The 25206-nt window shown below is 38.9% G+C and overlaps 1 long non-coding RNA gene across 1 annotated transcript in view; it reads left to right on the top strand.

The window, feature by feature from the left end:
- Positions 1–22122, top strand: part of LOC137205413 (uncharacterized) — a 69835-nt gene extending 47713 nt beyond the window's left edge. The window contains exons 3-4 of the long non-coding RNA XR_010934123.1: positions 17592–17628; positions 21665–22122. This is a non-coding gene — a long non-coding RNA (uncharacterized lncRNA). The remainder of the gene's footprint in view (positions 1–17591; positions 17629–21664) is intronic.
- Positions 22123–25206: the final 3084 nt, after the last annotated feature.

Below are 25206 nucleotides of genomic sequence, written 5' to 3'. Positions count from 1 at the left end.
TCAGCCATATGTATACGCATATCCCTTCCTTTCTGGATTTCCCTCCCATCAAGGTCACTGCAGAGCATCGAGTAGAGTTACCCATGCTGTACAGAAGGCTCTTACTACTTATCTATTCCATACATAGCAGTGTATACATGTCAGTCCCAATCTCCCAATTCATCCCACCTCCCTTCCCCCACTTGGGGTCCATACGTTTGTTCTCTATGTCAGTGTCTCTAGTTCTGCTTTGCAGATAGGCTCATCTGTACCATTTTTCTAGATTCCATATATATGCGTTAATATATGATATTTGTTTTTCTCTTTCTGACTTACTTCACTCTGTCTCTAGGTGCATCCACATCTCTACAAATGACCCAATTTCATTCCTTTTAATGGCTGAGTAATATTCCACTGTGTATATGTACCATATCTTCTTTACCCGTTCATCTTTCAGTGGACATTTAGGTTGCTTCCATGTCCTGGCTATTGTAAATAGTTTGTAATAAACATTGAGGTGCATGTGTCTTTTTGAATTATGGTTTTCTCAGGGTCTTCCTTATGTTTTTAGTAATAACATTTTCTTTTCGCTAACTTACTTTTTTGTAAGAATACAGCATATAATACATATAACATACAAAATATATGTTAATCAACTTTGTTATCAGTAAGGCTTCTGGTCAACAGTAGGCTATTTGTAGTTAAATTTGGGGGGATTTAAAAGTTATATGCAGATTTTTGACTGCACATGGGTCAGTGCCCCAAACCCCTGTGTTATTCAAGGGACAATTGTATATTCCCTGACTTTTGGCATCTTTGACAATATTTGTCTGTTGCGTTTATATTAAATATGCTGAGTATGAAAATCTTGGATCACACTCCTTTCTTTATAAGGATTGCCTCACTGTGTTCTGTTGTTGAATGTGACTATGGAGAAGTCTAAAGCTCATCTGAAACTTTTTCCCTTTATAGATTAGTTGATAATTTTGCATGAATGCTCAAAATATTTTTTTTTCTTTATCATTAAAGACCAGTAACTTTATTGGGACATATTCTTTTTTTTGTTTTTGTTTTTGTTTTTTTTATGGTACGTGGGCCTCTCACTGTTGTGGCCTCTCCCGTTGCGGAGCACAGGCTCCGGACGCGCAGGCTCAGCGGCCATGACTCACGGGCCCAGCCGCTCCGTGGCATGTGTGATCCTCCCGGACCGGGGCACGAACCCGTGTCCCCTGCATCGGCAGGCGGACTCTCAACCACTGCACCACCAGGGAAGCCCCTATTGGGACATATTCTTGTTGACAATTCAAAATGTTCATTTTCGTTTGTTTTGCTTTTTTTCTCAAGCCTTTCTTGTGTGTTCTTTATAGGTTATTCTTTATCTGCTAGTCATTTTTCCCTCTTGATTTCCTTCTTTTTTCTTGTATTTTTGTAAAGCGCTGTGCTCTTCCCCTTTTGATTATTTCCCACCTTTAGTAAGGGCACTTTTTCCTGCAGGGCTGATACACTACCCATTTCCAAAGGACAACATCCATATTGTATTCTCTCCAGGGGGCGCCGTTCACACAGAATATGATATGAATAGTGTCTTCTGAGACACCTCTGCTGAGACGACCTATCTGCTGAAATTCTTGTGGCGAAGGGACCAGAGCAGAGTGCCAAACCTCTCCCCGAGCCCCCATGATATCAGCGGGGTTTGTATGTGTGCTTGTGTGAGCTGGTCTAGCTTTTCCTCCTCTTCAGAGAAGGTTAGCAACTGCAGGGCAGCTTATTACTGACAGCCATTCTTCTACCTGACATCACCATGGTGGGTCTGTAACCTTCTTTCCTCACCTGCTGCCCCTGCCCTCTGTGGTCTCCAAAAGGGTCCGAGGAAACTTCAACAGCTGACCTGCACCAATTCTTGTTCTAAGCAAGTATTGTTGGTTTTGCACCTCAGGAATCCACTTATGTTTGAGCTGAGTTCTGCCAGCTCTGCAATATGCAATTTCCCTGCCTGAATCTCCTTTCTCAGGTTGGATTATCACCATAGAAAACAGCCTTTCTTCATATATATTAAGGTTCATGGTGAAAGCGGCTTAGCCATTTCATCAAAGATGAAGTTGCTTATTCTCCTTATTGCTTTCAGGTAACTTAAAAAATTTTGCTGTCACAAACAGTGCTGCAATGTATATAATTCAGTTTGCATATATGCAAGTGTATCTGTAGAACAAAGCTCTAAGATTGGAATATGGGTTAAAAGGGTATGTGCATTTATCATTTGAACAATACCTAGAGGTTGTACCAATTTATACTCCCATCAGTAAGCATGCCCATTTCCCCAGATCGTTGTCAACACCATGGACTATCATACATTTTGGTCTATGCCGTTCTAGGAGGTACAAAATGGAGTCTTAGTATATTTTGAAATAACATTTTCTCTTTTTGTATATCTAAGAATCACTTGTCTTAGTGTTACCTTTGTACTTCCTTTTCTACAAAATGTCTATCCATTTTATTAGCCCATTTGCCTATTGAGGGTTGGTCTTATTGATTTGCAGGAACTCTTTATATTAAGGAAATAAGCCCTTTGTGATACGAGGTGCAAATATTTCCCCCAGTTTGTCATTTGTCTTTGGATTTTGCTTAGAGTAACTGTTGCTTTATTGATATTTTTTTTTATTCACGAAGCTGCAGTTATGGATCTCTTCTTTGATGACTTATGGGGTTTTTACATCCTGAGAAATGATCTTCACTGTAATGTAAGGTGCGTCCTTTTGTGGTCGCCACCCATGGTGAAACAGGGCTTAGAAACATGATGAAATAGGGTCAACATCATGCAGTATGGCTTAAAGATCAGATTTTATTGAAGAAACCTACAAGCCAGGGGTCAGCAAGAAGAGATGAGGTGAGTAGTCCTCTATCTTCTCATCATCCTGTGGAGAGACATACCAGGGCCTGGGTAATCAGCTAGACACAGAGTAGGTTTGAGTTTCAGTGGAAGGATCCCTCATCCTCCCCGCAGTGTTCTTCCTTCCTACTGTGCTAGCATCTTGTTTGTGGGGCGGATAATGAGACTACCGGGCACCAAGAAGTCTAGATTTGGTATTTAGGATTATGACTATCCACAGGGATTATTTAGGAAAGCTAACTGCCCAAAACTTGGAGACTTTGGGGCCAGCAGGAAGTTGTATAATAAACATTGAGAAGGATAATTATGCTGATATTTCCTAATCTTTTATAGCCAGGGGGCCAAAAGATTTCATTTAAACTGATAAGTCAGATAAAGCAGTAGAACACACTAAATAGCACAAAGGAAAACCCTAAGACTGATTGTAAAACTGGGCCGAGTTCTTGTTTTCAATGATAAAATCCATACTCACTAGTTTAGGCAGAAAGGGATTTATTAAGTAGCTCATCTAAGCATTGGAAAGGCTGGAGGAAACGGGCTTTAGGCTAACGTTGTAGTAACGACTCTCAGAACTACATTGCAGAACTAGCCTGGTGAGATAGCTGCTGCCACTTTTTGTCCTCAACCATACCCAGCAAGGCACTTCCTCGAAACCATGAGCTGCTGCCTCCAGCTGCAGAAATGTCCTCCCCAGCACAGAATGCTCTTCCCCCAGATAGCTGTGTGGTTCCCTCCCTCCGACAGCCCCCAGTTGGCTTCTACTCCTGGGTTTGAAGTTTGCAGATTAAATTCGGCCCCGGCCCCGAGAGCCTTAATAATGGCCTTGGGCATGGAGACTCAGTATAAATCTGTTCTCGTCCTCAGCTTTCATCTTTCATTACCCATTGCTGCTCACATGCCCCAGGGATAAATCCCGGCTTCAGTACTCTTCTTCTTTTGAAGCAACTGGGTGGTTTCTTTCCCCAGGAACTAAGAGAACCATTTGCTGAAGGGAGAAGAATGCCTTCCACCTAGTTGTGTACAGAGTAGACATGGATCAAGTGCAAATTCCATCTCAGAATCAAAAGGGAGATTTTAAGAGTATCTTGTGCTGGACTCTCTGTAATTGCCTTTAGGGAATTAATACATTTCAAGGCTAGTGTCCACAGTAAGCCTTTGAAATCATTTATTATTTAATAGATTCAAAATTTTTTTGACATGTGGGACAGGCTTTGGATACCAGTCAGGTCAAAAAGTGGGTCCCCAGTTCACTGGTGATGTCATTCCATTTCACATGGACTCGCTGGTGTGTTCTTTCTTTCCGAGTCTGCACACCACATTCATGCACTCTATGGGGAGATTATTTTTAGTCATCAAATTCCTTGACAAGCTGGTGATGAATTTCTGCTAGAAAAAAATTTTTTTGCATTAAAAATATCAAATCACAGCATGAATTTCATCTGGGAACCACATGTCTAGGAAAGTAATTATTTCAAACCCAAGGGCATAACCGACCACAGCTAAAATGGATCCAGTTTATGGTTCTGCCATACTTGCTCATAAAGCATTGTACTCCCAACAAAATCACAGTGCTACACACTGGGTACTGGCCACTGGCCTTGTAACTTTCTTCTTTACTGACTTGGATATTTGAGACCTGAACTTCAAGGGAGTTTGTAGTCTCTGGAAATGGAGAACAGGGACCAGCTAAAATGATTAACTTTGAGGGATTCTGAGAGCATGACATGCATACGCAAGAAAACAGTACTACAGAAAGTTCTCGAAAATCTGCTACCTGTATTAGGGTTGACTGTGGTTCTGAGAGGAAATTTGATTGTAAGTTCCTTCTAGGAAAGGAAGGAGTGTATCCCTAGCACATACCTGCTTGGTAGGTGCTTTGGTGATGAACGGAAATAAAACCTTGACCTCATGAAGGAAAACAGCAGTGTCTCCTGTAGCTGCCATTCAATAAATAATCATTGAACGAGGGGCAATGAAGGGTAATTATACCCCTTAGGGAGTAATTCAGCTAAACTTTGCATCTGTGCTTGTGCACAACCATGTGGGTAAGGGCAAGTTTCCTCAGAAAGACATTTTCCCAGTGGAAAAAGACTTAGAACTGAATTAGAAGATTTGGATCTTAATCCTGAGACTTACTATCTATCTGACCTTGAGTACCTCACCATATGTCTCTGAGACTCACTGTGTTCTATATAAATCATTTATGAAAATATAATGGGCATGTGGACTAGTGCATTCATTCGGGAGAACAATCTACCCTTACCATGAGAAGTTGGGTGAGAGTAATCCTTATGGCCCTGTAATCCCCCCGAGTGGCTCACCTCTGTGTATAAGGGCAGCTTTATGAGGATGTTCACTGCATATAGAGAGTGTGCAGCAACCTAGTATCCATCTCTAGGGGAATGGGTAAATAAAATATGAAGAATTTTTGTCACAAAATACTCTGCAGCAACTGGAAGTGATGAATTAGAGATACAGAGAGTAACATGGATAGATCTTTAAACATAGCCTTGAGTAAATGAATAAGACATAACAGTATCATAGAACGATTCCATGTTGGCTAATTAAAATCATATTCATGGAAAATAACCCATGTATTTATCAGAGATACATACCCATGGAGGACATATTTCAAACATGTCAGAAGGATACATATGGAGTAGGGATTGGGAAAAATAACAATATAAGAGAGGGGCCTTATCCAAAACCAATGATGAGAATGTGGCTTAATCATCTCCAGCCTAATTAGAAACATAGCAAAAAATGCCATTCTTTACCCCATAGTTGGAATTGTTCCACTCACCCTGCTTGCTATCATGGTGTCTCTCTTTTTTTTAATTGTTCTTTAGGAGCCCATGGCTTTTCCTAAACTCTGTTCAGTGATATCATGGGTAATGCTTAGAGTTTAGGTATAGTTTGCAAATATCCTTTTGTTCCTTAGATTTTCCTAGTCAAATTAAGTATTAGATGTGAATATAAAGTAATGAGTTTTAAACTTGATCCAAATGAATGTTATTTCTTCCAAGTACTCATAGATTCCACCAGTTCTGCCAATGCTTGAAACATTTTTGGAACGTGTGTGTGTGTGTGTGTGTGTGCGTGTGCACGCATGCACAGTCATTTAAGGATCAGCCGAACTTTATATTATTTAAAAGCCTGGCCTTAGTTATCTGGTCACTGTCCACCTCTCCAGCCTCATCTCCTTCCAGTCTCCCCACCTTGCCCACAGTGTTCCAGGGACATGTGCCTTCTCTTAGTCTCTGCTGCACGTGAAACTCATCCTTGCTTGGGGCCTTTGCAATAGCTGTTCCCCTTGTCTGAGATGCTTGTCCTTCTGATCTTCCTTTTCCGGGTGGGCTCCTTCTTGCCATTCGGGTCTTGCTTTAATATCATATCCTTATGGGCTTCCCTGGTGGCGCAGTGGTTGGGAGTCCGCCTGCCGATGCAGGGGACACGGGTTCGTGTCCCGGTCCGGGAAGATCCCACATGCCGCGGAGCGGCTGGGCCCGTGAGCCGTGGCCGCTGAGCCTGCACGTCCGGAGCTTGTGCTCCACAGCGGGAGAGGCCACAACAGTGAGAGGCCCGCGTACCACACAAAACAAAAAAAATTTAAAAAAAAATCATATCCTTAGAGAAGCTCTTTCTGTCACCCAACTAAAGAGCCATCTAATGATGTGCTCTGCCACCACCCCGCTTTAATTATTTCCATTGCCACAACTTGAATAAAAGTTATGTATCGTCAGTACCTAGAAAGGTGCCTGCCACATAGTAGGTGCTCAAAGGATGTTTGCTGAATACATTGAAGAGTATGATTAACTCAGATCTCTGTGCCTGAGGTCCAGAAAACAAGCAACATAAATATAAGGGGTTCGTATAGATTCTTTCTCCCTTGTTAATTTATTACAATTAATTGTTTATTCTTTTATTATGTCACTTCACACTTTACTTTGTACCACATATGTCTATTTATAAATGTATCTATTTCTCCTACTAAGTTGTGGGCTTCTGAAAAAAATGAACTGTGTTTCTAAAATTTATATCCCTTGGAGGACTTAGCACCAAATTTTGATATTCTGAGTACTAGATACATATTGCTATCAGATTGAACTGAATCTGAGTGGCGTGAACAAGTGTGCGTGTGTATATATGTGTGTTAAAGAGAGCGTGTGGGAGAGAACACAGTTGTATGGGCCTGTTTGGGTACTTTTTGTGCCAATGATTTTTAGACTGATTTTGAGTGTCTGCTTACATTTAGAAAGTGCGTATTTGGACAGAGGTCAAATTTCTGGACCATGTAGTCGTAATAGCCTAAATTCTGTAGGACAAAAAGCAAAATAGACAAATGGGCAAATGGAAGTAAGGTCATTTACTTAAGGTGGCACATACCCATTTTACACAATACTCTACTCTTTTCTGTATAAAAACAATGACATTAGGGAGTTAAAGGGGGGTAAGACGACAAAACCCAGGGTTACCCCAATATTTAACCGGAGTGGGTGGAGCAGATAGATTGTGAGTGACTTGAGGACTGACCCTGTGTCCTGCAAATTTTTCTCTGCACTAGTTAGCACAGCGCATAATGCATAGGAAACGCTTAGCAAAAGTTTGTTAAATGATGGATTAAATGAAAAGTGGATACATGAACAGTAATGAGATTGATTTTTTATATGACTCATAAATTGGCTCAGAGACCATTGGCTCAGGAGGAACTCAATTGAATAGTTCCAAAAATGTGGCATCGTTGACCTAAGTGTGAAGTCTCTCTAGAGTACATATTTATCTGTAGAAGTGGCATTACTCTCCATTGTCACCATCTTCCAGTCTCTCAGACTAGAAACGTTACAAGCTTATATGAGCCATCTACCTTACTTTTCTTCCACATCTAAGCAATCATTAATTCCTGCTGGATTTACCATTACCTTTTTGCCTAATTTCTAGACAACAGCCTCTTAATTGGGATCTGGCCACAAGTACCCCTCCCCTTTGCAATCAATCCTCTCTCAACTCACCGAAGTTATCCACCTGTATTTAGTATAATAAACAAGCTGGACATGGGAGGACTTGAGCAAAAAGCAACTTTGTTCTATCTTATAACTGGCCCTTTAAAACTGCTCTCTCCAATCTTTCTTCCCTACCCAGGGGTATTGAAAATTTCAGTCCAATCTAATATGAAAACTTCAACTTCTTATCCCAGTTAAAGTTCTCCCTTCCACTAGTGTGGGCCTCAACCAGACTTGCAAACATATGGTGAAGAGGCGGGGTTCACAGTCATTTCTTCTCTTTTTTCACCTCCTCTTGCACTAGCTGAGCCCAGGAGAGAAGAGGGATTAGAGAAAGAGGCATGGTCTTCAGTAGCTCTTGCAGTTGTAAGAACAGAGCCCTCTGTGAGTGGCAGATCTAACGGGTGTTTCTCTGGTGGGGTGATTTTGAGGATTCATTTAGAGACCCTTCTTCCCTGGGATATCCTACTATAGCATTGCCTAGACAATACCCACTTCAGGTAGGTTCTTAAAATTCCTCCCTTATCACCTGGATTCCAGCAGCCTCCCCCACCCCTGGCAGTGTCTCCGTTGTTGGAGTCGTCTAGAAGGGCCTTGTCGAGTCTATAGGATAACTCAAGTCCAGCTCTCTTCCACATATCCTCATGACACAGACTTCTATATTGTTTCAGTAGTGAAGCTTATTCCCTCTGGGACCCACTGGCTTTGCTCTGATGCCCCAGCTGCCACAGTCAGCCTTTTGCCAAAGACTTTTTTTCCAGTGGAATCACTCGGTCCCTTCTCTTAGCCTTCGCTTGCAAAGCCTGGAGGTGTGTGAAGATCTAAACGTGGTAGAGCCAGCTCTAGGCATCTCTTTGCAAGTCTTGCCTAGACAATCTTGTATCTCACTTAGGATGTCTATGAGTGGAGAGAGACATAAACCTACTGTTCTCAGCTTTGGAGCCTCAGCCAAAACCCTGAGAAAGGAAGAGCCCTATTTTAACATGCTGTTACATTCCTTTAGAAACATCAGATACCGTTTTGTTTTGTTTTAATTAACTGTTCTAAGCTTACAAGGCTTGATTTTAAAGTCCCAGAAAGACATTTTAGCAAGCTAAGTAATTCATCCCTGAAACCCCATTATTTTGCAAATGAGAAACTAAAGCACAGGAAAGTTGATTGATTTATGGACAATCACACAGATAGTCATGACTGACCAGGGCTTGAACCTAGATCTTCGGCCTCCAAATACTGTGCTCTTTCCACTACATTATCCTGTTTAACATGCTTCGCCTTAAAGAGGACCAGAGACATTTTCTCTTGAAATAAAGCTATCTATATGTGAAGGTCAAATGAAAATAATACATACTTTTAACAACTTTCAAAGTCTACAAACTGGATGCTGTGATTATGGAGGATTCTAATTTTTTTGGCTTACCTATATTTTCTAAATTTTCTATGATGATCATATATTTCTTTTACTATAAGGAAACAATACATACAAAATTATTCTTTTTAAGTATAGTTCTCTATTATAGGAAATAATTCTGTATAAATTAAAACAAAATTGCATCTATATACTTTTCGGTAAGTCTATTTGAGTAGAATAATAAGACCTGAGTTAGGGAATTCTCTGGCAGTCCAGTAGTTGAGACTTGGTGCTCTCACTGCCATGGGCCTGGGTTCAATCCCTGGTTGGGGAATTAAGATCCCAAAAGCTGTGTGGTGCGGCCAAAAGAAAAAAAAATAAAAAAGACCTGAGTTACAGTCCTGGAGCTACTTAACTACATGACCTTGAGTTAGTCATGTGACCTCTTGGGGAATCATTTCCTCAAATGTAATGTATGGAGCCTGGACTATATAAAATCTAAGATATTTTTCAATTCTGAAAATAAAAATTATTTCTTAAAAGCCTTATGAGGAGGAATTATGAACATTTATATGAAAAGTCTCAAAACATAAATCTCCATGTAAATTTATGGTAATAAAGGACCATGGTTTCTCATCCTTCTCTAAAATGGGCCTTCCAAGCGAATGATGTCAACCTTGTTAGTTTATCCAAGCAAGGTACCCTGCCCCTGTATTTACCCTGAAGGGCTCCACTCGTCCTCAAGTCCCACCTCCTCCGTGAAGTCTCCCTGACTACTCTAGCCCTCCCTGCCACCCCTTCCAGTTCCTACAGACTCTGAGCCTGCACCACCCCGTCATTTGTTGCTCTTCTCTGTTGCACATTGTGATTCCTTGTGTGTTAGATTTTCTTCTCCGGCACGTTGCCTGCATTCAGCAGCTTCCTTTGTTGTCCCTGTTTCCCCCACTACTGCCCACAACAGGCTTGAGCACGCAGGGCCTCCTCCATGCACATTTGTTATTGAGAGGTGTCCCTTAGGAGGAAAACTATCTGAAAGGTCCAATTAGGGACTCCAGCGATGTGGGGTCCCTGGCTGTCTTTGGAACAGGGCGCCATCCTCAGCCAGTCTTGGTCTAGAAGCAAATGAAATTGATCCCTTTTCCTCCAACTCCCTTTGGGTCTTTCCCCTCTCCGGCTCTGGGCAAGGCTGACTCTGGGTTACTTTCTGCTGCTGTCACTTCCTGGAACTGGACCCACGGTTTGGACCTCTTCTGGAAAAGGGATCATGAGTCTCTCCTTACACTGCTGGCTCCAGGTGACCTTCCTTGGGCCAGGCCGAGGGAGTAGAGTCGTCCAGAGCTCTGAACTATCTGGCGTATGTTTTGGGCCTCTTGGCTGAGAAGGCCAAAACACTCATGGTGAGCTCTGCTGATTTTTACTGTCTCGCAGGACCTGGGGGAAAGGAGGTGGGGCCCCCTCTCTGCTGTCTCTAATTGGCCGTCTCTTTTACGTTCCTCTTCCACCCTTCGTGCCTCCTCTTCTCCCCTTTCTCCTTTCCCTAACCACTGCCCTCTGGCTGTCTTTCTAACTTTCTGCCTCACTTTACTTGCCTCTGTTATCTCCTCTTCTTTCCCACTGGGCCCAGCTCTTGCCCTCTCTGTCAGCCTACCTGCCTGTTTCTGGTTATTTCCACTGTCTTCTCTGCCCACAGAGCAAAGAGGGGGAGACAAAGTGGTCACCACTCGTGTGTGCCAGACTGGGAACTAGGTGACTTCGATACATTTTTCTCATTCTGAGAGCTAGACTTGTCATTTTAAGATGGGGAAACAGAATGATTGCATCAGCTGCACGTCAGAACCTGGTCAAGGGTCCCAACAGGAGTTGTCTTACAGCCTGTTGTGCTGCACCGGCCGGGAGGCAGTGGAGGCGCTGGTACTGGGGTGAGATGTCACAGGAGTGGTGGAAGTCCTCCGAAGTAGGCCACATATGCTCTGCTGTACGGTTCTGAGCTCTCTGATAAGCCCTTCTGAGCACAGTGCTTCAAGTCACACATCCAGAGTGAAATGTGGGTGTTCTAATCGCTGAAGAGAATACTTCATACTGCTCCTTCAGCACATAGCTGCCTCTCCCGCGCCAGGAACCGCAGGGAGCCTATTGCTTCCCATCCTGAACTGGTTCCAGAAGCGTTAGGTGATGCTCAGTACAATTTTCAGTTGTTATCATATGAGGCCCTTAGAGACGCTTCTCAGTTCTAGCAATTAGCCGCACCGGGGTCAACCAAGTGTTCTCAGCTCTAATTAACAGCTGTGTTGAATCTGGGACACATACGACTCCTTTGGGGATATGCTCTTCAAACAGAAACAAAACCGGAATATCAAGCTCTTTCCTCCTTATCAGAGGCTATGAAGTCTGAAAATTATTGCTGAGGGTATTCTTAATAAAAATTCCGGGAAGCTGAGTGGCTTCTGGGCTGAATTATGAATTTAAAGGTAAAAATATCATCTCGGCTGTACCATGAAATTATCCAGTGGGGCTCAGCAGGCTCCAGGGAGTGCGAGGGGGATTAGGTGCCTCCCAGATGCACGCCCAGAGCTCAGCTACACCCAGCAGGCTACATGATATCATTGCCACATGAATCAAAGGCTTGCTCTCTGGCTTCAGAAGGAAAAGGAAAAGGAACAGAATACTCTGTGTTGGGAGTCCTGCCCCAAGCGGGAACTATGCTGATGCCTGCTCAAGTTGTTCTCTGGGTTTGCTGGCTTCTTGCCCTGCCTGACAGCTGCAGGAGTTCTGTAAGAAATCTGAGGGAGAATTTCCTCTGCAGCCATGACTGAGACACCCAGGATCAAGAGCTTTGCAGACAGAAAAGACATTACCCTTCAAATATCCTGAGTCATCTATTAGGGTCAATAAGCAGCCGGCAAAAGAGAACAGCTGGCTGTCCAGCCCCGGATGGGGAAAACGAATTCCCCTGGGAACCAGCCAGTTGCATTTTTCTTTACTAACTGATGGCAAATGTACAGAGGCATTTAAAAATAAGTATATTTTAACACTAGAATGTTTCAAATGAATAGAAATGTACAGAACAATGCTGATTAACAAATACTAACTTTGTGCCATACTTACTACTTCACATATTTTTCTAAATAATTTACATATATGTTCGAATCTTCCCCCGCGTTCTCTGGCCTCACTCACCACTGGTGTCCGGAGGTTGACATGTATCTTCCTTTGTATCCACATCCAAGGGTTTGTATTCTTACTACACATGGATGTATCCATAAGCAATAATGTCCTTCTCTCTGTTTTTGAAATGTATGTAAATGGTATCATTCTGTACCTCTCCTTTTGAAACATTTAAAAATGTCTCTCAACATGTTCCAGAATCATCCACATCAGTACATATAAATCTAGTTCATTCATTTTAATTTCAGAGAGAGATTTTATTATATGACTGTTTCAAAATGTGTGTATCCATTCCCTTATTGACAGACTTTAAGTAATTTAAAAAAATTTTAATCACAAACATGTCTGCAGTGAATAAGCTTGTACATGTCTCTTGGGGAACGTATGGGAGATAGTTTTCTTTAGGGCAGTGGTTCTCAAAGTTTTGCTCTCATAATTCTTTTACACTGTTAAAATTATTAAGAAACCCAAATAGCTTTTGTTTGTGTAGATATATCTATTGATGTGTATGGTGTTTAAAGTTAAAACTGAGAAATTAAAAAATATTTATTTAACAACAAATCCATTGTGTTTAACATAAATAATGTGTTTTTAATGAAAAATAACTATATTTTACCAAAAAAGTTAGTGAGAAGGTCATTGTTTTGCATTTTGCAAATCTCTTTAATGCCTGGCTTGATGGAAATTATATCTCCTTCTGCATTCAGTCTGTTACAATATGTTGTCTTTGTTGAATTATATGAAGAAAAATAGGCCTCACATAGGTTGGAGAAGGGAAGAGTATTTTAATAACCTTTAAAGATAACTTTGGATATTCTTCATCAAAGATACTAAATCAAAAGTCAATAAATAATAGTTTCATAAAGGTTGCAGTGTGGAATCTGAAATAGTGTCAATGAACTTCTCATACTCTGTTACACATAAAACCCATTGATCTTTCTTGGTCATTTGGAAAACATTGCTTCACTGAATTATATGTCTTACAAACATCGACAGATTTCATACAGTATCAAAAAAGCACATTTATTTATATTACCACTGACTTCATCATAGAAGTTTCTGAAAGCTGGGAAACTCTCAAGGTCATAGTAGTGGATGTAAGTTTTCCAAAATTCTAACTTTTTCTTGAAAGCTCAAAATTTATCATTGGCAACAGATGCAGTCAGTTTCTTCCCTTGAAGTGACAGGCCCACTTTGTTCATTTATGAGAAAATGCCTGCCAAAATCCCAAGTCTGAATAACCATAGTTTGTCAGTCTTTCTTTCAAGTAGAAATGGTGTTCCATGAAAAAAGCAGCTAGTTCAGCTCATAGCTCAAAAAAAGAATTAAAAAAAAAAAAGCACAAGTGTTTTTCCGTGAGAGGGAACCAACTACCCTCATGTACAGAAACGTTTTATGCGTATTTTCCATTTCATTTCGCAGGATATTAATATTCAAAAGACATGTACTCCAGAGTTGAGCTTTATTTAAGAAAATTTATTAATTTTTACTGCTTCATCCGTAAAATTCATAAGTACAACTGGGTGATGTTGTTGGTGATGATGATGATGATGATGATGATGGTGGTGGTGATGATTTTATTTCAAGTGCCTGACAATAAAAAATACAACAACAACCAGAACAGTTTGGGACCACAGCCTTAATTTGTGCTAAATCACCAGCATTTTACCCACATTTGCTTTTGCATCATCCTTGCAAGCAACACCACATTGAAAAAGGCAAATGGTACCGAGTTTAGATCTAAGAGTGGAACCGCTGGGGTCTAGGATATACATGTATTCAATTCTACTGGATAGCATTGAATTGTTCTTCAGAGAAATTGTGCTCTCTTAGATATCTACCAGCAGTGTATGAGAGTTCCTATTTCTCCACAACCTTGCCAACATGGAACTTGTCTTTTAACTGTGGTTTTGGTGTCTTGGTACAGAGGTTTTAAACTCTGTTTTGAAGCATGCCCAGAGCATTTGTTCTTAACAAGGCCTGCCCTCAAGAGAAACTGTTTTACCAGAGCCTAACTGACTGGGGTTTTACCAGAGACCCACTAACCTGAAGGATGGGAAATACCTAACTCCAGCCCCTGCTAACCTTCCTGTCTCACTTAAGGGGGAAAAAGTAAAATAAAACCGAGAAGCACTGGTGAAGGTCACAGCCCAGGGGGCAAGGCTCACTAAAAATCTGGGACCTAATCATAGGCTATAGAATATTCCTATCTCCCTACCCTTGACCACCACATCAATAAGACCTTTGTATAATAACAGGAGAACACAGATGGAAGAATTGTGTGTCTCAGACGTTATTTAAGAAGAAGTCTCTAGAGAAACCTAAAGACAACAGGGCAGACAGAAACAGAGGAAATTTTAGCCTCTGACACCTACAGTTACAGCAAATGGTAACCCCCAGCCAGATAAATATAAAACTGCACCCCAAAGGTCTATTTACCTCAGTTCCTTTTATTTGTATATCATGTCTGGCTTTCAACAAAAAATTACAAGGCATACTAAAAGACAAAAAAACACAGTCTGAAGAGACAGAGCAATCATCAGAACCAGACTCAGAGACAGCAGAGGTGTTGGAATTATCAGACCAGGAGTTTGAAACAACTGTGATTAACATGCTATGATAGTTTTTTTCTTTGGTTCCAATTCTTTCACATTTTATTTGTTTCTTTCACAGGACCTCCAGGACGATGTTAAATAGAAGTGGTGATAATGGTCGTCCTTGTCTTTTTTTTCTGAATTAAAAAATGCTTCTAAACATTTCACTATTGACTATAACGTTTGCTTCAGGTTTTTGATAAATACTCTTTTTCAGGGTAGGAAGTCTCCTTCTATTTCTAGTTAGCTAAGCGTTTTGTGGTTTTTTAAAAAAATCATAAGTGGATGTTGAATTTTATTGAGTGCTTTTCCTGTATCCTCTGAGATGATCATGTGGTTTTCCTTCTTTAATTTATTAATGTGTTGAAATGAAATAATAGATTTTTTTTCTTATGGTAATTCATCATTGTATTTGTGTGATAAACCCAACTGGTCATAATCTTTTTAAAAACTACATTCCTGGGTTTGGATTGCTATTATTTTGTGTAGGAGTTTTTACATTTATGTTCATAACCAAGGTTGACCTATATTTTCCTTTCTTGTACAGTTATTGTCTGGTTTTGGTATCAAGGATACACTAGCCTCCTAAAATGAACTTTCCATTTTTCAGTTCATTTTCTGGAAATGAACTCTCCTGCAAAATAATATGAACCTCATGTATTCTTTGTGGTAGATTTAACTACTATTCCATTTCTTTCATAATTATAGAACTAGTAATATTTTCTATTCTTCTCAAGTTAAATTTAATAATTTATCTTAAAAATCCATGTCATTTGTTTTCAAATTTATTGGCACTAATTTGATTGGAGAATTTTATTATTGTAATTTTATCTTTATATCATTTCCAATATTGTTTATTTGTACCTTCTTTTTTTTTTTTTTTTTTTTTTTTTTTGCAGTACACGGGCCTCTCACTGTTGTGGCCTCTCCTGTTGTGGAGCACAGGCTCCTGACGCGCAGGCTCAGCAGCCATGGCTCACAGGCCCAGCTGCTCCGCGGCATGTGAGATCTTCCTGGGCCCGGGCACAAACCCGTGTCTCCTGCATCGGCAGGCGGACTCTCAACCACTGCGCCACCAGGGAAGCCCCTGTACTTTCTGTTTTTTCATTGATCAACCTTACCAGAAGTTTGTCTACCATATTTTATTAAATCTTAGATATTTTACTCCATTAGATATTTACTCCATTCATTTTCTAATATTAATTTTCATACTTCTTTTAAAAATATACCTATGAAGCAATAAATTTTCTTTTTGTGCTATTTGTACTACGAGTTTGATACGCAATGCTTTCATTGCCATTTATTTTCTATGTATTTCATATTCATAATTATACTTTGAAGACTAAATTAATAAAAGTGTTTAAAAATTTCCAAACATTAAATATATTTTTATTTATTTCTAACTTTATCATATTGTACTCAGAAAACATGGTCTATATATAAATTCTTTAGTGTTTGTGAAGACTTCCTTTGTGGTCCTATGCATAGTTAATATTTATAAATGTTTTCTATATAACTTTGTAACTGATCTTAAAAAATTATGTATTCTATAATTGTTGGGTGTAGTGTCCTCTACATGCTCATTAGATTGAAGTTGTTAAGTCAGTTATAAAAATCATCTGTATCTTTAACTAAATTTGTGTTTGATCTTATTATTTCATGTGTGAGAAATGTTAAAAACCTCCCAGTGTTATAGATTTATCAGTTTTCTTCAGAATTTTGTCAAGCTCTGCTCTCTATATATTTTAAGGCTAAGATGTTAGGTCTGTATCATCCTCATGACCTAATAAATTCAACCATTCATTTACTGAGCACCTACTATGTGCTAGGCATTGTTAAAGACAGTGAAAAAACAGCATGGAACAAAACAGAGAATGATTCCTTTTATCATTGAGTAATGATACTCTTTATCACTAATAATTCTTTTGCTTTAACATTTACTCTGTATAATAATAATATTGGTGTGCCAGTTTTTAAAATATGCATAATTTCCTGGTATTTTATCATCCCTTTGTTTTCATCAGCATATGGCAGAACTTTGTTCTTTTTAAATCCAATTTGAGAATTGCTGACTTTTAATGGAGAGATAGAATCCCTCTTCTTTTGTTTTAATCACTAATATATTTGGTATTAATTTTAGCAAGTTATTTTATATTTTCTGTATACCCTGCTCTTTCTTTCTCTTTTTCTGTCATCTACTGTCTTGATTTTTTAAAGTCCTCTTCTTTCCTCTGTTGGTTGGGAAGTTATATAATTATATATCTACACTTTTAGAGACTTTTTTTTTTGGTTATTGTTAATATTTAACATGTACAGTTGTCTTAGCAATGTTTAAAGTTAACCAAGAGTTCTATCCTCTTCCCAAACAATGCATAGGCCTTCGAGTCTTTAAATTTGGTCACTCCACCTCCCATTGACATGTTATTCTTGAGTGGTATTTTATTTGTACTTTGTTTCTAACCCCAATCAGTCTTTAATGCTACCAATGTTGTTTTCACAAATGAATATTTGTATAGATTTAATCCACATGTTTACCAATTTACCTCTCTCTTTTTTTTTTTTTTTTTTGCATCTCATTTCTTCGCTTTTGTTTCAACATCTTTCTTCTGATACTTCAGGAAGAAGTAACTATCATAGGTCTTCCGGTGATAGCCTGTGAGTAATAAACTTTCTGTTAGTCTGAAAATGTCTTTATGTTAGCCTTATTTTAAAAGATACTTTAGTTAAGTGTATAACTTTAAGTTAAATAGTTATTTTCTTTTAGCTCTTTGAAGATATTAATCTAGTCTTTAAGATCCTATTGTTGACGATGAGAAGTCTGCTGTCAGTCTAATAGTTATTCTTCTGTGGTAATATGTCTTTTGCCTCTGGTTGCTTTTGAGACTTTCTCTTTATCTCTGGTATTCTGTAGATTCTTTCACCACCATTTGACTGTGTGTGGATTTTTTTTTTTTCCTTGCTTGGTCCTTCAATGTGATAACTTACATCTTTCTTTAAGTATGGAAAAATTCGATCTGTTTGCTCTGAGCATTGTCTCTCCCCCTATTTCCTTCTCCAGGGACTCCTATTAGAGGCATCATAGTATCTTCTCATTGTATCTTCTCTCTCTTAGCTTCTGCCATGCATTTTCCATCTCTTTCATTTGTCTGTACTACATTCTGTGATTTAAGAAAATCTATTTTCTAGGTAACAGATTCTTTCTCACCTATGTCTAATAAGCTGTTTAACATACCTTTTATGCTTTTTATTTCAGTGATAATAATTTTTACTTCTACAAGTTTTAAAAGAAAAATCTGCCAGATTTTCTTTTTTTTATTTTTAAAGATTTAATTTTATTTATTTTTGGCTGTGTTCAGTCTTCGTTGCTGTGCGCAGGCTTTCTCTAGTTGTGGCAAGTGGGGACTACTCTGCGTTGTGGTGCGCGGGCTTCTCCTTGCAGTGGCTTCTCTTGTTGTGGAGCAGTAGCTGTGGTGCATGGGCTTAGTTGCTCCGCGGCATGTGGGATCTTCCCAGACCAGGGATCAAACCTGTGTCCCCTGCATTGGCAGGTGGATTCTTACCCATTGCGCCACTGGGGAAGTCACGGGAAGTCCCCTGCCAGATTTTCTTCATTGTGGTTTCTTTCCTTTCTTGTATATCTTTAACTATTTGTTTAATTCAGATTTCACCAGTGTGTGTGTGTGTGTGTGTGTGTGCGCGTGTGCGTGTGTGTGTGTGTAGTTTTATGCAACCTTATCATATGTATAGCTTTGTGTAACAACCACCACAGTGAAGATACAGAATTGTTCATCACCCTGAGGTTCATGCTGCTCTTTAGAGCCATACCTACTTCCCTCACTCATCCACCCTGTTCTGAACCCCTGGCAACCACAAATCTGTTCTCTATAATTTCTATAATTTTGTTATTTCAAGATGCTATATACATGGATTAATACAGTATATAACCTTTGAGATTAGCTTGTTTCATTCAGCATAATTCCCTCATGATCCATCCAAGTTGTATGTGTGTTAATAGTTTACTCCTTTTTATTGCTCAGTAATATTCTATGGTATATACCATTGTTGTTTAACCATTCACTAGTTGAAGGATATCTGGGTTATTTCCAGTTTTAGGCTAATATGAATAAAGCTGTTATGAATATTTCTGTACAGGTTTTGTGCGAACGTAGGTTTTTATTTCTCTGGAATAAATGCCCAAGGGTTCAATTGATGGGTCATATGTTAGCTGCATGTTTAGTTTAAAAAGAAATAGCCAAACTGTATTCCAGAGTGGCTATATCATTTAATATTCCTAGCACTGTATGAGTGATCCAGTTTCTTCACATCCTCCCCAGCATTCTAATAGGTGCCTAGTGATATCTCATTGTTGTTAGGCTTTGCATTTCCCTAGTGGCTAATGATGTTTAGCACTTTCTTGGTGCACGTGTCATCTGCATATCTTCTTTGGTGAAATGTCTGTTCATGTCTTTTGCCTATTTTCTAACTGGATTTTTTAAAATTAATTTTTATTGGAGTAGAGTTGCTTTACAATGTTGTGTTAGTTTCTGCTAATTGGATTTTTTTTTAACTGCTCAGTTTTGAGAGTTCCTATATATTCTAGATACAAGTCCTTCATTGGCTATGTGGTTTGCAAATATTTTCTGTAGCTTATCTTTTCATTCTCTTTATGGAGTCTATTGCAGAGCAGAAGTCCTACGTTTTGATGAGGTCCAATTTGTCCATTTTTCCTTTTAAGAATTATGTTTTTTGGTGTCAATTCCTTAATCATTTTAAACTTAAATATCTAGTCTCCTTCTGATTTGCTTTTATACCTGGTTGTTAGCACACAAATTCTACCCATTGTTGTGTGTATGAGCTCCACCTCATGCTGGTTCATTTCTTCATCTCTTTTGAATATTATGGGCTCATTCTGGGGGGGGGGGAGGGATATAGAATGTTCATTTTTCCTCATCTTAGTGCCTCGACCTATGGGAGTCACTCTTATTTTGATGTTTTACATTTTCTCTTGCCAGGGTTTGAGAAATTTTGTGAGTCCTGGACCAGTTTGGGGATTTCTGTACCTTAGGGGTAGTAAATATATGGATCCCATATTTTCATTTGGGTAGGCTAGAGTTTTATTCCCCCATTGGAGATTTAGTCCATCCAGTATTAGGTACAGAGCTTCTTTGCAACTTCTGTGGGCCGTTTGGATAACGTTTTTCCTGTTCCTTTGTCATGGATTTAACAGACCATCTTGGCAAAGTCCCAGTTCCAGCACTCTGCCTTTTTCAAGTTGAGAGTCATGCATTTTTTCCCTGTATGGACGATCAATCCCAGTTTCCAGTCCTAAACCTTACACCCGGTTCCAGTATCCCACTTTTCCAGGTTACTACAGGGTAACTGGAGTTTACTGCTCTGATTTTTTAATTCACTTTTTGTTCTTGACCTCTGTGGTTTCCCTTTCTTTTTGTTCTTTCTTCCTTTCTTTCTATCTTGACTATGTAATTAGTTTTATATCATTTTATACAGCATTTTAATATACTTGTAGTAAGAGTTGGTCCACACTAGCTTAATATCCCATGTTGTCAGGACCAAGACCTTCCACATAACAATTTCAGTGTTGTATCTGTTAATCCCATACCCCTAATTTGTCCCTCCTCTCTTCCCTCTCCCCCTCAGTAACAATAAGTTTGTTTTCTGTATTTGTGAGTCTGTTTCTGTTTTGTATATACATTCATTTAAAAGTATTTTTTAGATTCCACATATAAGTGATATATATAGTATTTGTCTTTCTCTATCGGACTTATTTCACTAAGCATAATATTCTCTAGGTCTATCCACATTGCTGCAAATGGCAATTTTTTAAAAAAAGGAATTTCAATCTTGCAGAAAATTACACACAATTTGAGAGGTAGAGAATGAAAAATTAAGAATGTGAAAAAAATCCAAAGAAGAGATCAAATAAACACTGATATTAAAGTGACAAAATTTTGACAGGGAAACCTATTAATATTTCCCCACCCGCTAAGGTATAGTTTTGGGTGGAAATCATCGATTTTCAAAAACTTTTCTGATTGTTTCTTTCTCTGATCCCACTTCTACCCCCCCTTCCCTTTACTAGATTCATGTTTGATATTCCAGTGTATGCTGAATATAGAGAGTTCTAGACCATGTCCTGGGCTTTGTTTTCTGAATATTCCTCTTCATATCCTTTCATCCCCAGCCCTGAGTTGTAATTTTGGGTCTCATTCTACCTTGGCAACTGGTTTCTGATTACCCAGCTACTTCCCCTGCCTATCATATGACTGTGCTTTCCAGGCTTATCTTGACAATTGTAGTGCTAATTTCACACTCTTAGTCCCCAAATTGCTTGCTATTCTTGGTCCCCCAAAACGCCATGCCAAAAAGTTTGGTATGGTGGGAGAGGGGCAAATTTGGAATTTGTGATTAACAGATACAGACTATTATATATAAAATAGATAAACAACAAGGACCTACTGTATAGCACAGGAAACTATATTTAATATCGTGTAAAAGCCTATATTGGAAAAAAAATGTTGGTATAAAGTTAGTCTGTTTTGATAGATGGAAAGAAAAGGAGGTTCCATGTAAGGGAATATGAGGGAATTCCCACAACTACAGTGGAAGCAAGAAGGCCTTATGTTGTAAAGTAAAACCATTTCTTAATTCTCATATTTCATTTTTTTTTCAGGTCCACACACTTTTTTCTTTTTTTTCTTTGGCTCACGGGCCCAGCCGCTCCGCGGCACGTGGAATCTTCCCGAACCGGGGCACGAACCCGCGTCCCCTGCATCGGCAGGCGGACTCTCAACCACTGCGCCACCAGGGAAGCCCCACACACACATTTTTACTTCTCCATTTTGTGTAAGCAGTGGTGCTTCTGATTACAATCCTCCAAGGGATTCCTATTACACTTAGAACAAAATTTAAATTTCTTATAGTGGCCTACTATAAGGACGAACATGATTGGTTCTTGCCAACTCTCCAGTCTCAGCTCTGTATGTTCCTTTCAATATGTAGATTCAGATATTCTTTTACTTCTAGACATTTTTCTCAGATTATAATTTTAAATATTAAAAAAAAATTTTTTTTATGCTTTGTGGACTCTCTATTGCCCACTTGTTGTACCTTCTATGCTTATCTCATGTATTTACCACTCTGAATCAACTTTAAATAAATGGCTGTCAATTCAACTCAAGCATGTACTTATTGCCTAGTATGCTAGTATGTACCTCAATCAGGAATACAAAAACCAAAATCAAGAAACGATCAAACATGTTGCGTTTTGCTTTTTATGAGCTGATTATATATGGAGGCGACTCACAGGGAGAAAATAGCTTGATAAGAAGCAAGAATGTCAATATACGATTAACTGCTAAAATAAGAGTAAAGATACTAGATGATATAGGATTGAATTGTGTAGCCAATAATGAAAAGGCAGCTACTTGTAAAACCCAGCCTTAATAGGCTCTGAGGCAGAAATCTGTCTTTTCCATTCATTTATCAATGCTCACTTTGATCTTTATTTTGACACTTATTGACATTATATTTATACTTCACATTTTCTCATCTTTATACTACTCTACAAGTTTTCCCCAAAAGATGTTTGATGCTTATTCCATGTTTCCTCATAATTGTGTAGAAACTTCTATTATTACACTAACTCCATGGGTTGTCAGTGGCCCAGAGCAGGGGCTCCGAAGTCAGGTAGAGCTTGGGTAGAATCTCAGCTCTGTCACGTTAATTTTGTGACCTCAACCAAATTACCTAACCTATGACTTTATTTTCTTCATCTGTCAAATGGGGTTAAGAATAGATTGTTATAAATGCTAAATTGGATAATGCAAGTCAAGTGCTTAGTACAGCATCTGTCACATAGTAAATGTCAACTCATCTTTACAGGCACTTCTCTGTCTCCCCTACTGGACTATGGTCTCCAGGAAGACAAGGATCTAGGCTAAATCTGTTGAGCAAATTTGTAGCTCTGTGTAATAGTCCTTTTTCTTGACGGAAGGTCATATGCCATGTTGGTTCACTATCTTGAAGACTCTTTCATTAAAGAGAGCAGATCCCCAGATAGCCTATCTTGTGCTCAGGTGGTAGGGCATGCTTAGGGGTAAATAATCTAGTTATTGATATTTTTACCTATCCCTATCTATGGTCTGGGAAACTCTATTGATCTGGGTTTTTCCAAAATTCTGGTGTCCATTAATTTTTCTGGTCATCTTCCCTATTGAAGCGGTGCCTGCACTTTTTCTGGGATGGCTAATCTTTATTTATTTATTTATTTATTTATTATTTTTTGGCTGTGCTGCGCGGCATGTGGCATCTTAGTTTCCCAACCAGGGATGGAACTCGCGCCGCCTGCAGTGGAAGCGTGGAGTCTTAACCACCGGACGGCCAGGGAAGTCCCATTTTTCTTTTAAATTCTCCTTCAAATCCTTCTTCCAGAGCACCCTGTATGCAGCTTAAGTTATTTTGCATTTGGCAACTCTGAGAAGTTAAAAAATGCAATTACAGAGCACATTCTCCTCTTTCCTCTAGTTACTCCAATGTTACATTTCCCATGAAGTTTATTAAGAGTTTAAAGGGGGAAAAACAACCTAGCCATCTTTCTTGACTTATTGCAGTAATTTAAATAGTCCCTTTAAAAGCAATGTGTGGATATATTTATATAAATATAGGTATAGTTATGGATAAACTGGAGATATACGTGGTTATATATATGGATGAAAAAGTCTGGAAGAATATATCTCAAAAAGTTAACAGTGATAATCATTGGGTGGTGATATTATCAGTGCTTATTTTTCCTTTATGCTTTTCAACATAAATCCTTATTGGGCTGGTTTATATTCTGCTCTCACTTTAGCTGTAACAATTCTCTCAGAGACTGCTAACTGTCTTCAAAATCCTTTTTCTCATTCTTCTTTAGTAATAGAATTTTTACCTGAGTACAAGGGTGCCCAGAATAAAGACTACATTTTACAGCCTCCCTTGAAACTAGATGTAGCCATGTGTCTAAATGAGACTAAATGAGATGTGATTAGGAATGTCACATGTGACTTGGTGAAAGGGTTCTTGAATGGAAGATGCATATTCTTCTTCCTTTCTTTTTCCTTCTTACTGACAGAGAAGCAGGTATAATGGCTAGAAGTTGAGTAGCATACCCTAGGGATAGCAAACTAGAAAGTTGGAAGAAACCTGGATCCATGACAATTTTGTGGACCTTGTCATACCAGCTCAAGGCTTCTCATCTCTGGATGTTTTACATGAGAGCAACATGTATGTTTAAGCCATTGTTAATTTGGATTTTATGGTACAGTTAAATCCTGACATGGAATTAGTGTGTAATTCATATTTTCCTTTGCCTCAAAGGTGAAGAATTTATATGCTCTTCCCTGGACATATTTTCTGTAAGTAAACTGTTGGGCTTGGATTCTTATGCAGTTTTAAGATCGTTCAATCTCGTAAAGCTCTGGTTCATTGGAAACATTAGTACATGTTTACCAGGACACATGTATAAGAGTGTTCATGGCAGGATCCACTGATAATAGCAAAAATTTAGAAACCACTGATGAAAATTATTTAAAAAATTTGTGGCACAGTCCTGTCACTGAATATTATACAACAGTGAAAATGAGTTAACTATAACATTATTGATAAATATAGGGAACATAGTGTGGAGCCAAAGGAACAAGTCCCAGAAGACAACATGTAATACGACAAGTTCAAACATAGATAAACTAGCATATTGTTTAGGCCACACATGTGTGTAATAAAATGTAAAGAAAAGCAAGGGTATGATAAAAGCAAAATTTAAGAGAATGATTACTACTGAGAGGAAGGTTGGGGAATGGGATAGAGGAGGAACACATGGGTCAACATAAGTCATGGAGGCCTTTTAGCTCTTGGGTTGAGAGGTGGGTCCATGAGTCCTTTATTATATAATACATACAGTATAAATCAATTAAATGAGGTTTATGAAAGGACCAAAGGACTAATGATAATCCTGGATTTGTGACACACTATTAACATGAATCAGGACTCTGATAATCCAATTTTGTGTTTCTGAAGTTCATAAAATAATCATACCACTTGTGAAGCTGCCTATTAGGCAGGCCTGGCTTAATTTGTATAAACCAGGCAACAAGGATAGATGTGTTTCTATTTGTGTATCCAACTGTTTCCCTATCCAGGTTTTTAAAAATAAACTTTCAATTTTAGAATAGTTTT

The sequence above is a fragment of the Pseudorca crassidens genome, chromosome 14, assembly GCF_039906515.1.
Source record: "Pseudorca crassidens isolate mPseCra1 chromosome 14, mPseCra1.hap1, whole genome shotgun sequence".
Classification (NCBI taxonomy): domain Eukaryota; kingdom Metazoa; phylum Chordata; class Mammalia; order Artiodactyla; family Delphinidae; genus Pseudorca; species Pseudorca crassidens.
This window is presented reverse-complemented; position numbering and strand designations above follow the sequence as displayed.